The 18,158-nt window shown below is 49.1% G+C and overlaps 1 protein-coding gene across 5 annotated transcripts in view; it reads right to left on the bottom strand.

Annotated features, from left to right (window-relative positions):
- The window catches only part of GPR132 (G protein-coupled receptor 132), a 144,514-nt gene that overhangs the window by 13,503 nt on the left and 112,853 nt on the right, over window positions 1–18,158 (bottom strand). The window contains exons 1-3 of one of the 5 annotated variants that reach the window (XM_039533126.1): window positions 10,456–11,633; window positions 5,565–5,646; window positions 4,437–4,570 (exon numbers count right to left, since the gene is read on the bottom strand). The exons of 1 other annotated variant lie outside the window; for it this stretch is intronic. The gene's annotated coding sequence lies outside the window, so the exon portion shown is untranslated. Of the gene's footprint in view, window positions 1–4,436; window positions 4,571–5,564; window positions 5,647–6,567; window positions 6,592–10,455; window positions 11,634–11,655; window positions 11,759–18,158 lie in introns of those variants that run through there. 3 more of the 5 variants (XM_039533125.1, XM_039533124.1, XM_039533127.1) reach the window with 3 other exon arrangements.

Genomic DNA, 18,158 nt, shown 5'->3' with positions numbered 1-18,158 from the left:
CAGAAGTGAGATGAGCACAGTGGGGTATGGTGGGAGGATTAGTCCCTGCTGACTGGAGCAAGGCAGGGGCTGGGGGCAAAAACACAGTGGGGCGGGAGCTAGGGTTGGTTGTTGGAGCAAAGGAGGGGCCGAGAGTAAACTGCAAGTGCAGCAAGGCTGGGGAGGGGGTAAACAGGATCCTCCTCTCACCCCAGCCCACATAGAGTGGGTACCTACCTTCTCCCTGGTTCTAGCCCATTCTCTTCACCTCTATCCGCACTGAGCTGAGGGTGGGGGTGCAGGGTCTGGGAGGGAGATAAGATCCAGGAGCTGGCTGGGGATTGGGGTCTGGCCAGGAGCTAGAATGAGGGAGGGGGCTCAGGGTTGGGGCAGGAGGTTGGGGTGTCAAGCGCTTACCTGGGGCAGCTCCCATTCGGTGCGAGGGATGCAGGTGGGTATGTGGCGGGGGGAGAGGGTGAAGGAGCTCCCGTTTGGTGCTCAGGGTGGGGGTGGGGATGTGAGGGGGTGCAGGAGTCAGGGCATGCGGTGTGGGGGGCTGGGGATGTGTGTGGGGGTGCAGGAGTCAGGACATGGGGTGGGGGGGCTGGGTATGTGTGTGGGGGGGTGCAGGAGTCAGGACATGGGGTGGGGGACTGGGTATGTGTGGGGGTGCAGGAGTCAGGGCTGGGGTCGTGGGGGGTGCAGGAGTCAGGGCAGGGGTCAGGGCTGGGGAGGTGGGCTGGGGTTGTGGGGGTGCTCCCAGCCCCCTGCCCTGAGCAGTTCACAGCAGGCGGCTGGAGGGGGTATGCCCGGATTCCACCCCCCTTTCCCAGACCCTGCCCCCATCTCTTCTCCACTTCCTCCTCTCTCTCCTGAAAGTTATTAAATGTTCAACGCCAAGGAACGGAGGGGGTAGAGGACTGAATTTTCCACAGCCTCCCTCACAGAATATATCACCACTTTGCAGTTAGTAATTATCCTTTTGAGGGGAAAACCAGGCACTTCTCTCTTTTTGCAGAGTCCTGTGACCTCTTTCAGCTAAAGAAAACTTGTGAGTGCTGGTGATGCAATAGCTCTTTACCGCTCTCCCCGTTATGGCGGCGGGGGATGAGTCAAGGTGGGGGTGCAGTGTTAAGGCCCCCCGGACCCCAAGGCCTGCACACTTCAGGCAACATTAGCTGCTGCTGGAAGGGGCATTTCCCTCCCTAGTGTTAAGCCGCCCGATGCTCCCAGGCCTTGGAGGGACTCCTTCTCTAGCCCAGGCTGGAGCTGGGAGGAAGGACACGGGTGCTGCTGTGCAAGGTCCCTCGCCCCCATTAGGAGTTGGAGCAAGGACAGGGCACCAGGGCAAGGAGTGGGGAAGTGGGAGCGGGGAGCTGAGGGGGACAGGGGGCCCCTGGCAGGGCAGGGGGCCCAGTGGGAGGAGGACGGGGAGGAAGATCTGGGAAAAGGGGGCAGCCTGTAAAATAATCGTTTCTTTCTGGAGAAGCAGCTGTGGTGGGGACTCGCCCTGCTTGGGGTCCAGGCGGCGGCTGCTGCTCACCCCCCCGCCCCCCAACAGCTGATCGGGAGCAGGGAGAGAGAGTGAGGGGCAAGTACACAACACGCTGGGGAAGGGGGAGCTTTGCTGCCGGCTGCCGTGCAACAGCGGGGCAGAGCCCCAGGCACAGCAGCACCAGGCTTCCCGGAGCAGAGAGGCTGGGCCGGGAGCATGGGCCTGGCGCCATTGTAAATCTGGTATTGCTTCTGGTGAGACTTGCTAAGATGCTCACCTTGGCCATGATTCAACAGAGCATTTAAGAATGTGCTTAACTTCAGGCAGATGAGTGATCCTATTCCATCTGCTCGAAATAAAGTGCGTTCGTGCTCTGGGACCTTGGTCCTTACAGGGAATCCTTGGGACGGTGCAGAGCATTCTGGATTTAATTCATAAATCAGATTCAGTACTCAACTTTCACAGCTTTGTGCAGGTCTAGGGTGAGGGTGATACCTCAGATATGATACTCTGAGTACTTCACTAGAGTTCATATTGAGACCCGGAGACTCTCATTTTGAAATGTTGCTTTTCACAAAGAACAGAGAAGAGGTTCATGGTTTCATTTTGAGAGGTTCTGAGCAACCACAGCTCTGATTGACTTAATCGAGAGCGGCTGTCGCTCCGCCGGACCATCTGTGAATTTGCCACCAGTATTTCACAATGTATTCACTGCTAGAAACATTTTGCATCCGCTCACATCTGATTAAGAAAGAGAACCTCCCCAGCGGGAAATGGCTTAAAAAGATGATCTTTTTTTTTTATATCTATCATTAGATTTCCAAACCTCTCTCCTGTGAAACAACTGTCTTGCTCTGCAGAGGAAAAGGAAGTGACTTACAAAAATAGCTATTACGAAAAGCAAAGGAAGTTGCAGGTACGCATGATACTGCAAGAGTTAGGAGGGTGCATCACAGTGGAGCAAGGCACTAAGCTGAAAGTCTTTGGATGGTCTCATTTGGAGCCAAATATAGGCTCTCCTATATTTCTTATATTACCCCCTACCCCCATCCCGATTTTTCACACTTGCTGTCTGGTCACCCTACCTGGGACCAACACGGCTACCACAGCTCTGCATACAGCAATGGAAGATCAGATTTTGCCATCTGAAATGTACACTCCACAACATGAAGCAAAACTTAGCAGCGACATCTACTAAACCAGAAATAGGTCCAATAAAAGATATTAGCTCACCCGCCCTGTCTCTCCCCTTAACTCTTTTACGGATTTGATTCCGCTCACAGTACGGATCTCAGGCTGCGTCTACACTTGGAGCTGGGGGCTGTGATTCCCAGCTCACGCAGACATACTTGCACTAGTTCTCATTGCTAAAAGTAATAGGGTAGCCATGGTAACACGGCAAGCAGTGGCCCAGGCTATCCGCCCCAAGTATGTACACCCCCAAACATTTGGAAAGGATTTAAATCCTCAGGCTTCAAGGCAAAAGCCAAACTAGCTAAAGGGGAGAGGGGTAGTTTCCCCTTTGAGGATTCTTGCATCTTCTTCTAAAGCAGCTGGTACCAACCAGTGTCAGAGACAGGACATCTAACTAGATAGACGAGTGGGCTGATGCAATACAGCAATTCCTGAATTCCTGGGTTCTGCCTGGAATAATGACAGTGATGCTGTCAGAGAAGCGTCACTTGCATTCTGTGCCTTTTCTGAATCCTGGTTCCAGCCCAACAGTGGATTTCAGCCCTGCCTGGGGGAAGCCCCCTCCGACTGGCTGCCTTTCCCACTTGCCCCCGTCCTGAGGAAGAGCAGCCGGTCTGGGCTGCTGCAGGAAGCAAGCAGAGCTATCTCTCCCTCTTCTCAGGAGCCAACACTATTCCCATTGGAGGGGGTGGGGGACACACAAAGGGGTCAGCATCTCAGACTGTCTCTGCTCCCTCCTCCCTCTTCTATAGAGCAAGGGACAGCTCCTCTGCTTCTGTCCCCTCCCTGCACCACCTTTCCTGGGATGGGGGTGAAGACCCTCTGGAGGAGCAGAAATGAGCCTGGGGGAGGGGAAGACAGAACGGATATGGGGGAAAGAGCTGATGTGGGGCTAGGGGACAGGATTGATGTAGGAGTTGGAGCAGAATTCGTTGCTGGGAAGGAGGAGAAGCAAATGTAGGGGTGAGAGCTCCTACACGGGGCCAAAGTCACCTTGATAACTGTAGGAGAGTTGACAACACTAATTGTTACATACTGGGGGTTGGGCAGGGAGGGGATGTCAAAAATCAAGACAGACAAAAACCCAACAATAATTTTTTAAAAATCATGATTTGTCTGACATCATTTTACACCATAGTGGTTGGCAATACGGTGTCCTTCTTCGAGGCCTCAGAGGACTTGGCAATTTTTGGCTGTGGGAAAGTGGGGGCTGATCTGATTGTTTGTGCCTAAAAGGTTGTCTAGAGCAGGGGTTCTCAAACTGGGGGTTGGGACCCCTCAGGGAGTCGCAAGGTTATTACATGGGGGGGGGGGGGTTGTGAGCTGTCAGCCTCCACCCCAAACCCCACTTTACCTGCAGCATTTATAATGGTTTTAAACATATAAACAAGTGTTTTTAATGTCTAAGGGGGAGTCGCACTCAGAGACTTGCTATGTGAATGGGATCACCAGTACAATAGTTTGAGCACCGCTGGTCTAGAGAATGTGTTGCAACATGAGGAGAGAGACTTTACAGTCAGGAAAGTAACCAGGAGTCCCTGCAATGGCATCCTTGGCTGCAGACTGAAGTTTGAAAGCAGAGAAGTTAATGGGTTAAGGAAAGCAAAGCATCTGAATCGGTCAAAGTAGCGCAAGTGAGGATAACCTAACAGTGTGCCAAACATAGGCTCCTGGGGTTTGACATCACACTATTGAACCCCACCCTCCTTAGCTGCAAAGAAATTCTCAGGCTTTCATGCTCGGATGCCTTCTTAAAGTTCTCACGTACCTCTAATGAGAGTCTTGACAGTAGAGATTATACTAATACTTTCCTGCAGATAAGGCGTCTGTGACTTTATCAAGCAGGACTTGATAGCAAAATTCTAGGTGCCTCTTCCTCAGCTCATTCTTGGACCACAAAGTCTAGCAAAGAAGTCAACATGCGTTGTTCCATCAGACAAACATCTAACATCTCTGAAAGACCTATCAGAGGTCAGCAGAGCAGGTCAAGCACTGAGGCCCTGCTGCCGCAAAGCACTCGTGATAGGTATGGAGGCGCTAGGTAATGAATATCGCTCTGTTTCGTCATAGGGTTCCTGAGATGGAGGGTAGGAATGTCAAGGGGGCAGGCAGTTTCAGCTATGGTTGCTCCAGGTTTTCCCAGGATTGTCCCTTTTTTGAGGTAGGCATCCTGGAAAATCTGTACAGCTGCCAGCTGTTTTATGGGCTATGGGTCATGCCACATATCCTTGTTTTTTGCATCTCAGAGGTGGCAACCTTAGGGGATGTCTGACTGAGACAAACCAATCTCAGGCAAAAGGAAGACTTCACATGTAGGCCTTCTAATAAAAGCCACTGAGATAAATAGCAATTTGGTTCTGACTCACACAGGGAGGTTGGGACTTTGAGAAACAGGAGTCTCCCCTGAGGATATGTCTACACTGCAATCGGGAGGTATGACTGCAGCATGTGCAGCTGTACCCAAGCTAGCTCAAGTAACAATAGCAGTGAATCTGCAGAAGCACAAGCAGTTGCCTGGGTTCCCCCAGGACCCAGGATGCATGCTTGAGTTGCCGCTGCCATCACTTCACTGCTAGATGAAAGCTGGCTGGGGTATGCCTAACCATGCTGCAGTCACACCATCTGATTGCAGTGTAGGTGTACACAGAGAGGGGAAAAAACAGACTCTGGGCCAGGTGCTTTCTGGAGGGTAAACTGAGATCAGGCTGGTTCCAGGAGCTCCTGGGCTTGCTAGAAGAATGTCAAGTTGGGCCTGTTCTGTTCCTGTAACTCCAGAGGGAAGTCCGTCTCACTGAGCTCATAGTGAAGAGTAAGGTTAGCTGAATTGAAACATGCATGCAGGCTCTTTTAAAAGAATCTTTTCTGATGCTTTGTTCCATTTGCTAAATGAACCTACTTTTTTCTTAGAAGGCCGTTTGTCACTGTGTATCACTGGTCACAGACTCCCAGAGGGAAGAGACACAGGTGTCCAGTCCGACCTGCATGGGAAAAAGCAATTGGCTGAGGTGGGGTGCTGTACCCAGATCAGTCAGAGTGGGAGAATTGTGGAGCGCCTTTCTGGGATAGGTAAAGGCATGAGACTTGACACCTGGGAGAAGGGGCTCTCTGGGACAAGCAAGGCAGCCCCCCCCCCCCATAACCATGGCAGCACTTAAGCACGTGTATCACTTTTCTCAAGTGCACAATCCCATTGATTCCACAACACGTTCAGTCCCATTACACGTGTGCTGAAGTGCTTTGCAGGAGCAGGGCTCAAAACCATTTTTGAACCAGATTACTCTGCTGTGTAATAAATATGCACGTTACCATTACCTTAAATTATCTCTGAGTCATAAGAACAGTAGGCCTCTGTTTTATGGTTTAAGGGCCTGATCCCGGGGAGTGCTGAGAACTCTCTACTCCCACTAAGTGAACAGAAGTGGAGGAGTCCGGGACTGTGAACCTTGGAGGATCAGGAGCCCAAAGCCTAACCCTGCTTCCACTGAAGCTAACAATACTGGGGTTCTCAAGCTCTCTCCGATTAGGGATCACACCTTAATACACAAAGTGCCTCATGGACCACCTCTCCTCCCATTCATAATAATGCAGACCACCTCACCTCCCAATGGCCATCAAATAACATCCCCCAAGGAGCTACAGCACTTGCTTCCATGGAAAAGTAATAGCAGGAAAACACTCTGAACGTAGCATGTGGGGATGTGAAACAAACTGCAATCACCTCTGTCCATAAATCAGTTCTAACTTAACCTCCCTATTGCAAATCTTTTGGTTAACTGCCATGCGTGCTGCCTTTGAACAGACGCCAAGAAACAGACATCATTCACCTTGCATGGGCTGTTTCCCCAGTTGCATTGCTTTGGCAGACAGACTCCCACATACTCTGCTCTTATTGTTCCTACCTCTGCTTCGACGGGCCGGGCAGACCTCATCCAGCCTGCGTTCTGCCTTGCACAACTGCTACATTTCTGCTCAGGGAATCCATTGCTCTTAAGAGGCCTCCCTCACCCCCTTTACTTTTACCCATGAGACTTGTTTTCTTTACCTATTTCTTGCCCCATCAGTCACTACTTCCCAGCTGAGTGACTATGCAGTGTTGCTGTAGACATGTTGGGTCCCAAGATATTGCAGAGACAAGGTGGATGAGGTAAATAGCTTTGATTAGAGCAACTTCTGTTGGTGAGAGAGACAAGTTTTCGAGTTTACATAGAGTTCTTCCCCAGCTCTGGTGACACAGCTAAACACAACGTGCAACAGATTGTTTAGCATTAGTAGTTAACATGAATTCTAAGAGACCATTCAAGGTTAAGCGGCCAGTCCTGGGGGGAAAGAAAGGGAGGGCAGAAGTTGGGGTCAGGGTGGGGGAAGAGGAATTGTTAGTGGGTTATACATTGTTGTAATAAGCCATAAATCCAGTGTCACTATTCAGTCCATGGTTTTTAGTGTCTAACATAGTTATGAATTTAAGCTTCCAGACTTGTCTTTTGAAAGTGTTGTGCAGGTTTCCTTTGAGGATGGGGACAGATAGGTCAGATATAGAGAGATCGCTTTGTGAAAAGTCTGGGATGTACCCCTTAACACCCAAAAACACCTTCACCACACAAGGTCACTCTGCCAGAGGAGAAGATTGCATCCTGGAATGGACCATGCAAATACACTGAGAGAACCTGTTTCAATACAGAAATAAAACCTCCTCTGACTACACCCCCCTAATTGTCACCTATCACCCCACACTAGAACCCATATGGGGTGTCATCAAACAACTACCATCCATGCTCAATGGAAACCCTATTCTGAAAGAAATATTTCGTGCACTCCCTCTTCTGTCCTTCAAAACAACTCCCCACCCTCTGCAAGCTCATCCTCAGAAGCAAGCTCCCCACAGACCAACTCAAAGCAGCACCAGACCCTACCAGAACAACAAATGCAAAACCCACAGACATTTTTCTACTGCTACAATGATCAAAACGCCCCACGACACACCCTTCAAGATCCATGGGTCCTACCCATGTGGCGTACCTCATGCTGTGCACTAACTGCTCCGATAACAACTGTGTGGATGAAACCAGACACTCTCGAATTAACTCACACAGGAAAATGATAAAAGGCGAAAACACCATTGACGTGCTCTGCACCTTGGAGGAACATCCTGCACGCCCATGTTCATCCTTATAATATGACTGTGTGGTATCCAATGCAAAATTTGTCATGTTGGGTGTCTTCAGAAGGCTCATGATGCACTGAGCATTGTTGTTATAGTAATGTTATAGATTATAATTTCATGTATATAGTTATGAGGCTGAAAGTGTGCGCTCATGGTTTAAAACAAGCCCAGGAGCTTCACACCTCATGAGGGCATATATGGGACAAACCCAGCCTGGCCTCACAGGAACAAAAGACACTGGCCTAGGCAGCAGCAAAAGGATCTGTTGGACTCTCGAGTGAGTCACCCCCCATTCCCTGGGTCAGTTTGGGACTATGATGAGATAATGCTCACATGACTCTGAAGGGGTTGGGGCAAAGCCAAGAAGGAAGAAAGAACATGATAAAAGGGAGAGACGTTTGCCAGGCTCTCTCTCTTCCACCTCCATCTACAGACATCACCACCAAGAGACTGAGGCGCTGATCAAAGGGGAGAGCCGGGCTGAAGGGCAACCAGTCAGCCTGTGGTGAGAAGCATCTAAGTTTGTAAGGGCACTGAAAGTCTTAAAATCAGCTTAGAATGCATTTTGCTTTTATTTCATTTGACCAAATCTGACTTGTGCTTTTACTTAAAATCTATCTTTTGTAGTTAATACATTTGTTTATTCTACCTGAAGGAGTGTGTTTGGTTTGAAGTGCGTCAGAGACTCCCCTTGGGATAACAAGCCTAGTAAATAGAAATTTCTTTGTTAAATTGACAAACTCATATAAGCTTGCAGCATCCAGTGGGCATTACTGGACACTGCAAGACAGAGGTTCCTAGGATTGTGTCTGGGACCAGAGACATTGGCTAGTGTCATTTGGTTGCACAATCCAAGCAGCAGTTTACATGCCAGAGGCTGTGTGTGAACAGCCCAGGAGTGGGGTTCTCACAGCAGAGCAGGGTAAGGCTGGCTCCCAGAGTCGAGGATTGGAGTGACCTAGCAGATCACTGGTCCAGATAACACCACAGGAATGTCACAACCATCTCACTGGTGGGTGAACACTTTCCTCAAAGTGATCTCTCTGTACCCGACCTGTCAGTCCTTATCCTCAAAGGAAACCTGCACCACATTTTCAAAAGACGAGCCTGGGAGCTTAAATTCATGATTTTGCTAGACAATAAAATGCGTGGACTGAACAGAGACACTGGATTTATGGCTTATTACAACAAGCTATAACCTACTAACAGCGCCCCCCACCCACCTGCCCTTCCCCCACTATAACTGGATGGGTTAACGCAGGGATTCACAACCTTTGTCTTTCTGAGGCCCTCCCAACATGCTATAAAAATTCCATGGCCCACCTGTTCCACAACAACTGTTCTGTACATTCAGCAGCTTAAAAGTTAGGGCCGGGGTTCGGGGGTAGCATGCAGGGCAATTGCCCAGGACCCCACACCATAGAGGGCCCAGCAAAGCTAAGGTGCTCAGGTGTCAGCTTCCACCGTGTGGGGCTCAGGGTTCAGCTTTAGCAACTCTAACAACGGCCCTGCTGCCTGGTTTATCTTGGTGGACCCCCTGAAACCTACTCGCACCCCTCACCCCCACCCCGGGGGCCTTTGATCCCTGGTTGAGAACTGCTGGGTTAACAGGCCACTTCACCTTGGATAGTCCTTTGAAATACATGTTAACTACTTCTGCTAAACACTCTGTTCCACCTGGTATTTTGCTGTGACATTCTGAGTACGTTTCCCAGACCCGAAGAAGAGCTGTGTGTAAGGTTGAAAGCTTGTCTCTCTCACCAAGAGAAGCTGGTCCAGTAAATGTCAAAGCAGTGACAGTTTCCAGGCCAGATTCCTTGGCTCAGCAGGCTGACACAAAGGACTCATAAAACAGGCAGATCTGTCCAGCTGAGGGCTTCCCCAGTATTGGGGGAATTTCCAACTACCTCTTCCAACATCTCTTCTTGAAGGGCCCAGCATAGCGTGCAGGGCTAAGAGAAAGGAACCTGGCTGGAGTGCCGCTGATTTCCAGTAAACCCCTGCTAGTGTATTGGCCCCTTGGTACCACAGCACATTGGCATAGTTTAGAGCAGCCTGAGGATCCTATAAACCAATCAGGGGCTGAGTTAGAAGAAAACTAGCCCCAGATTTGCAGAGATACAAGCAGGTTTTTTATGACCCTGAGCGGTGGGTATCAAAGGCCAGGGGAGCCAATGCCTCCCACAATCCAGGTCATGGTCCCGCTCATGCCCCACCCTGATGCCCTGCCCTTGCTCCCCCTCTCCCCTGAAGCTCGGGGCAGCTCAGGCTGGTGCTTGGGCCGGCCTGGGGGTTGGGCCAGTTGGCACGGCTGGGGCTCCTCTGGTCATGGGAGGGAAGCACTTGGGGCTGTGGCCGGCAGGCAGTGGGCTGGGGTGGAAGGGGCAGGGCCAAGGGGCTAGCTTCCCTGAAGGGGGGGTTCATCTGCCACCCATGTTTCTGACTCATCCTCAGCTGCACCCTGGCGATATTGGGCACAGCAGCAAATCTAGGCCTAAATTTAAAGGGCGGAGGGGGGGGGGTTGCTAGCTACCACCCATAGTGGCTGCAGTAGCAGGCTGTAAACGCAGCTGGGAAAGGAAACAGCAGGGAGCTGTATTATAAAGCAAAGAAACACCAACTACACCTGAAGAGGATGAGCGTAAGAGAAGTGAAATTCAGAGAGCTGCGGCATTTGACTTGTTGTTATGAGGGAAATGGTGTTGCACTCCATTGCATTCTGATGGGCAAAGAAGAGACCCTCTAGGATCTCAGAAGCCCTCGCCACCACAATCAGGATTTTTAAATATGAAAAAACAAAAAGAGAAGAGTGGCATAAATGGACGAATTCTGCCCAATGTGTTTCCAACTCACATTTTTATCATGAGACTCGCAATATTTGGTGTTATTCTTTAAGTCCCAGCTGCTAAATTAAGCAATTGCACAAGAATCTCAGCTTTCATTTAAAAGGAAAAATAAGTTCAGAATCCTCCTGGTTGTAGGGAAAAGCTTTAAAATAGGACCTGTGACCTAAATACTTAGAAACCAGAAGGCAAATAAAATGAACCCAAAACACATTTAAAAAAAAAACAACCAAAAAAACGCTCCCTCATGATTCTTAAGCCAGTCTCCTGGTTTTCTGGGGCTGCCTCCTGATTTTTGAATGTTTGAGGTTGGCAACATTGCACCGAGATAAAGATGGGAAGAGAGGAGAAACCTAGGTGCCAAGTCAATAGCTACTGTGCCGCCAGTGAAACATCATTTTACTAATAAAATACTACTCCAGCACATTGAGAAGGGAGAACGTCTGGCGTGGAAATCTGTTCTCAACCCTATTCAGGCAGTCTGACTTCAGCTGACAGAACCTGCCTTCTTGTGTTCAACTATGATTTCATCAGATTCAAAGTCTCTGCACTGAAGGTTAAACCAAATCCCACAGCCAACCCAGATCCAAGCAGTATTTTTGTCCCATGTGCTATTAATTATCATCAGCTACCACTGACTGCAATTATTGACGCTTTCATTATCACAGGGGTGTGTTCTTTTCAATGAAGAAATATGTTTCCTCTAGTAAAGGGCATATTATTCTTAAGAAAAGAGATCATAAGCATCCCCATCAATTGCAATGTTCTCTAATTAATATAGTACTGACCATTTTTTTGTGGTCTTAGTACCTATCAAACTGGATTTTACAGAGGAGTTCTACTTTGCAGCCATATATGAAAAGAGCCTGTCTTGCATTAGCACATGTGGGCTGCCGCGTGGCTGCCCACATTTAAATACAAAGCGTGGAGAATCGGTAATAAAAACAAAACACAAATCACTTTAAATAGAATTAATCACTTGCCTTGCTGTCAGATATCAATCTGATTTCTGCCCTTCTTGATGTTCTTTCTTGGAGGAACATTAAGGAGCTGTGAAGCTGACTGCACTAGCACTGACTAGCTTATCGTGTGTAAGGAACCAATTCCAGGAAGTTACCACCAATAGTGTGTTATGCAATTAGCAGCCTCTCTACTGAGTAAAACAAATGGCACATTCAACAGGAAGAATGAGTTTCTTTGCGCATATCCATACATTATTTGATTCTGCTGCCGTTACTCATGCAAAGAGCACCTTGCTCCTCATTAGTCCCATGGACTGCAGCAGGAGTTGTTGGGTGCTTGGCACGTTTGAAGAACAAATTACTCATTTTGATGTCTAAATATGGATTTAGGAGTCTAATCTGGGCAACTGTAGTTTGAAAATCTCAGGCTTTATTATTACTAAAATAGAGGACACTCATTGAAACACCTGCAGTAGGAAATATCTGCATTACCTACACCAAGGATTGCACCTGAAACTATACCAGTTTTCAAAATATGCTCGTAATAGAGTAATTGAGAACAGCCAACATAAATCTGTTCTGCAGTATAGAAAAGAGGAAAGATTATCAATATTTCAATAGGAAAATGTAGTATCAACAGAAAAGGTGCAGGAGGAACTGACCACTTTGGGGGATATAGAATCTTGTACCACTATGTCAGTGTTCTGAATCCAGCCCAGGGCAATAATGCCTGATGATCCTAGTGTACTCAGTGCAGAAATAACATGCCTAGGGGACAGGAAAATCTGAGTTTTCATGTCAGTGTCCCCAACCCTCCTGGATTTCAGGTGCCTGGGTTATCTTCATGGATTGCTGTGCCATGCATTGCTTCCAGAGATTAAACTGCTGTCACTCACTGAAACTGCTGGGCCCTCCAGAACAGGGGTTGGTGCCCTGATAGGGAAATACAGTATGGGGAAGATTCCCTTTGCACTACCACTGCCTTTTACAATGGGCCACGAGTCTAAAATCATGGTCACCTTGTAGGGAGGAGAGGTATGTGAGAACGACAACTCTCCCACCAGCCGCAAATGAACATTGGCTGGTGTCTTTGGACTGTGTCAGGCCCCATCATTTATCTCTGGGGAAGCCTTCCTCTCATGCATGTATCAGCCCATATGGAAAGCCCTTGGTTGTCAGTTTTTACCAAAAATTTCCCCAGGTTTTACATGTAACCCTTCTGCCAGTCAGAGTTGGCAGCAACAAGGGCCAGGTTCAGTATCTAGGGGTTCCTTTTCAACAATACAACACAAATCAGCTCAAGCCCCCACCCAGTGACCTGGGACAATTACACACCACCCCCCTGGGCACCTCTGAGAGGCAATACTTCCCCTCTTGCAAGCACAGAGTCTGAGTGTAGCACAAAACTTTTAATAAAAGCAAGGAAATAATGCAGCATTAATTTGGGAAAACACTGCAAACAAGGTTTATAAAAATAAACCATGAGCAAAAGACCCACCCCCCAAGTAAGTTGGGCTGTGTCCATTTCCCCTCAGGTTCTTAAGTCCAGCAACCCAAAAGTCCCTTTAACATGCCCATCCCTTCTCTGCACCCCACTCACAATTGCTGTCCTTGGACAATGCAGCCCCAGAGTTCAGAGATTCATCCGCAGAGTCCACCTCCCACGCCAGGTGGAGGGTGGGTATGAGGCACCTTACTCGCTCTGCTGCTTGGGCACTCATTCGCCACCACTCTCTTCAGGGCTTTTCTCTGGCACTCTTTGCCAGCCTCCTTGCTGGCCACTCACTACCAGTCATGCCAAGATGTCTTCAGGGACCCCACTTAACATAGCTCTCAGTGATTTCAACTATTAGTGGGGGAGCTTCACTGCTAGTGCACACTGGGTAGGCTCTTGCATCAGAGATACTGTCCCAAAGCAGATCTAATTCTTAGACCTAGATATTAGTGATTCCAGCTGCACAGCATGTAATAAAACTCTCAATTCAGTCTAAATTAGCTCTGTTACAACACAATGGAGGGGGAAGGGGAAGAGAGAAATGATCAAATGGTATCTGGGACTCATAGGCAAAACCACACCACCAGGTACAAGTACCTGTTGCTACCCTCTCTCAACTCACTGGGCTTTGGAATCCATGTCCCCTGCCTAGCGAGTGACATTCAGTTGAGGGTGAGTCCCTCAATCAGGAAATGCCAAGTACAGTTCTGCTGCCCTTGATTCACACAACAAGGATAACAACCCTTTATTACTCCTGCCCCAATAAAAAGGAGACTGGGGATCCAACACCAGCCATTTAGGCAAGCGATCCCATCATGCTGAGCAGCTAGGCAGGGAGGGTGTGCCCATGCAAACAAGATCAGCTCCTGAAGTCTTTTCCATAGCTCACCACTAGAGAGCAGGGGAGAGCTCATTCAGACTCTGCTTACATACAAAATCCACTGTTCAGTTTTTGCTATTTTTCACCTACATTTTGGAAGTGCTAGTATTTCCCAGGCCCAGATCCCTGCTTCAGAAGGTGAGATGGCAGCTCGGTAACCTGGATGGCCCCGGTTACCAAGCTGCTATTTACTCTTCTGGAGTGGGAAGCTGAGTCAGAAGGACTGGAATGACCCGAGCACAGTGTACATGTTAGTCCTATGCCTACCACATGCACATTACCAGCATGACAGGTAACTATCTCTGCTAGCAGCATTCACGGCAAACATGAATTAGAGAACTCTTATTGTGACAAAAATGAGTCAAACATGAAAAACCGTATTCAACTATGTTTCAGAATGTGAGGTGACTTTGAAAGTTAAAAAAACCCTGAAGAGTGATATTTACCCCCAAACCCACAATATTAAATTTCTTTGCATCATTTTTTAATTTTTGTAATAAACACTCATTAAAATTTCCCAGAAAATTTTGAACAAAATAAAAACTGAAAACAAAGGCTATGCTCTGGTGTCTCCCGTAAAGATGCTCCCAGCCATTCCTTGGCATCACACCACTGGGAAATACCACTGGAGCAGAAGGAAACTTCTATCCCAGCTGGCTCTCCTATGCATGTGGCTGTGGTATGGGACAGTGCTATCTGAGGAACCAAGCTGATACCAGTTAGCCTACTTTACCTGCACTGGCGGGGAGCCAGTGAGGGATGTGGCAGCTGGGCCTGCACTCTTTATGTGGCCTTGAGAACATAAGGCAGGACTGGCTTCTAGAGTTAGCTGGGCTGTTAGTGGGACACAGAAGAGATTGTCCTACCTACCCTTTTGCCTGCAATGGCTAGTTGTGGAACTTGGTAGCCTCTTTGACAGAAGGATGGAGGGCTGGCCTTATGGGAGAAAGGATGGCTTGGGGGTTCATACGCTGGACTGGGTCTCTGGAAAGCTGGGTGCAATTCTTGATTCTGCCACAGACACCCTGTGTGACCATGCACATCTCACTTAATCTGTCTGTGCCTCAGCCCCCCCAGCTGTAGAATGGGGATAATTCCTCCCTACCTCCTGGGGTATTGTAAGGATCAATTCATTAATGTTTTTGAGGACCTCAGGTACTACAATGATGGGGGTCACAGAAGCTCCTAGCCAGACAGAAGAGGCTTAGCAGCAGGAGGGAAAGGCAACTATGAAGCAAAAACCCTGGTGGTGGAGGCAGGTAGGAGCCATACAAGAGTGTGAAATGGTGGAATTGAAAGCCTGAGGAAATGCTTCAAGGAGCACCTGCTTAGGTGACTGCGCTGCATGGTGGGAGGAGGATGCGTGCAAAGCCACAGCTATTTACATGTAGGAATAAGATAACGTCTGTGGTAATTCAGAGGAACTGGGCATGTGGTATTTCACAAGACCACTGACCTACACTCCTGTGGCTTTTTAATGATGTAAGAGAAGAATGGGCCAGAGGTTGGGGCACTAGCATAGAACTCTCGAGAAGCTGGGTTCCCTGCTTCAAAATGGACTTCCTGAATGTCCCAGGGCAAGTCTATAAAGTTTGCAGATGACCCAAAAGCACGGGGGTGGTTAATAATGAAGAGGGCAGGTTGCTGATTCTGAGCAATCTAGATCACTTGGTAAACTGGGCCCAAGCAAACAATCTGCCTTTTAATATGGCTAGATGGAAATGTATGGAAACAAAGAATGCAGGCCATACTGACAGACTGGAGGACCCTCTCCTTGGCAGCACTGACTGTGAAAAGATTTGGGGATCATGCTGGATAATCAACTGAACAGGTGCACCCAGTGTGACACTGTGGCCAAAAGAGATAATGAGATCCTGGGATGCATAAACAGGAATCTTGAGTAAGAGGAGAAAGGTTATTTTACCTTTCTACGTGGCACTGGTGCAACCACTGCAAGCATACTGTATCCAGGTTTGGTGCACAACTTAAGAATGATGTTAATACACTGGAGAGGGTTCAAGGAGCCATGAGAATGATTAAAGGGTTAGAAAACCTGCCTTATAATGATGAGACTGAAGGAGCTGAGTCTATTTAGCTTAAGGAAGAGAAAGTTAAGAGGTGACTTGATTACAGTCTGTACGTACCAGCACAGGGAACAAATATTTAATAATGGGCTTTTCAGTCTAGCAGAGAAAGCTATAACACGATCCAATGGCTGGATGTTGAAGTTAGATAAATTGAGACTGGAAGTAAGGCGTAAACTTTTAACGTCAAGATGAATTAGCCATTGAACAATTTACCAAGGGTTGTGGTGGAGTCTCCATCACCGACCATTTTAAAATCAAGACTGGAGGTTTTTCTAAAAGACCTGCTCCAGGAATTATTCCGGGGAAGTTCTATGGCCTGTGCCATACAGGAGATCAGACTCACAATGGTCCCTTCTGGCTTTAGACTCTATGAAAGCCACTTAGCATCTTCAGTCTCTGTTCCCCCTTGGTAAATTGGGAATAACAGCACTGCCCTGCCTTAGAGGGGTGTGCCCTGCCATTGCATGGGCCCCGAGCACCGGTGCACCTCAGTCCCTCCTACTCAGGGCCGTCTCTGCCCATACGCAAAGTACGCAGCTGCGTAGGGCACCAGGAAATTTGGGGCACCATATTTCCTGGTGCCCTGCACAGGTGCATGCTGCTCCAGCCCCTGCCCCACCTCTTCCCCGTGGCCCCTGCCCCTGCTCCGCCCCAGCCCTGCCTCCTCCCACCCCTGCTCTGCCCCAGCCCAGTCCCCACTCCACCCCTTTCCCAAAGCCCCCGCCCTGCTCCGCCCCCACTCCCCTGAGGACTGCAGCAGGGCTGGGCCTACACTTACTGGTGGCGGGAAGTACAGTGACCAGGCCCCAGCTGCGCCGCCGGTGAGTGCTGGGGAGTGGTTCCCCCCTGCCTCTAAGCCAGTCCTCCCCCCCCGACAGAGGCCTGGGGCCAGCCCCCCCCCCCCCCCACGGAGGCCTGCCCTCCCCCCGTGGGGGGACTGTGTAGGGCCCCAGAATAGCTAGGGATGGCCCTGCGCCTACTCTCTGTTTGTAATACGGGGGTGTAATAACTTTGGTCTTGTTTCAGTTGTGGGGTTTAGTAGGTGGATCCTGGGTGGTGCAGGTGGCTTGTGATAGATCAGACTAGATAATCTAGTGGTATGTTGCGAGGATAAGCATGCTAATGCCTGCAAGCTGCTCAGCTAGGATGGGAGGCTGAATAAGTATCCAAGCTAGGTAGATAACTGTGTTTCCAGGTATATTTTTATTGATGTGATGAAAATAAAATGTTCCCTTTTAAAAATAAAAGTAGTGTTTGCCAGATGCTTTCAGGGTGGGGTAGAGACAGAGCTTTGGGTTCAGCTCAGCTGTGGGGGAAGTTTCTGGGAAAGGATCTGTCTGCAGGGATCACTGCCCCCTCCCTGAGTCCCCCCTGTTGTCTCACTAGGGAAGTGGGAGACTGTGGAATAGGATGCTAGGACCAGCCCCCAAACCTTGCAGATTCCAGGACAGTGTAGGAGGCCTGGGCTATTCAGATGAGGCCTTGTGTCTCTGCATCAGCTCTGGCTCCTGGCTGTGGATATTGGCAGGGGAAGAGAGGAGACGTCATGCATCAACCCTGTCCCAGTCTGGGCACTGCTCCACCTGCCCTTCCTAGTCTCCATACTATCCTCGCCCAGGCACCAGACCTATCGAGGACATTGCAGTGCAGGGTATGGGGGGGTGGGGGGGATGGTGCAGTAGAGGTGGCTGGCTGAGCCCCATTTCCATGCAGGTGATTCATGGGCAAAAGGTCCCCTCTGAATACAGCTCTGGGGGCAGAGGGGCCATGCAGGGGTATGATTGCTGTCACCAAGGACTAAATTTTCCATAAACCCTGACAGTCTCACCTGCAGGATGTATCGGGGCATCAAGTCATTGCACGTGGCCAAAAGCTGCATGTTTATTCTCAAATATACAGTCAAATACATGCCTGACTGTGCATGTACTAGCGGTCACGTGCACACACAGACGTGCAGGTTACCGTGCACCAACTCATGCACTTGTATGTTGGGTGAGTGGATTTTGTGATGGCCCATTGAAAATTCTCTCCAGAGAGAGAAGAGGACAGTGTGGCTCAGAGC

This window comes from Mauremys reevesii, linkage group 4, assembly GCF_016161935.1.
Source record: "Mauremys reevesii isolate NIE-2019 linkage group 4, ASM1616193v1, whole genome shotgun sequence".
In the NCBI taxonomy this organism is placed as follows: Eukaryota; Metazoa; Chordata; order Testudines; family Geoemydidae; genus Mauremys; species Mauremys reevesii.
The sequence above is the reverse complement of the archived record's forward strand: the minus strand, read 5'-3'. Positions and strand labels throughout refer to the sequence as shown.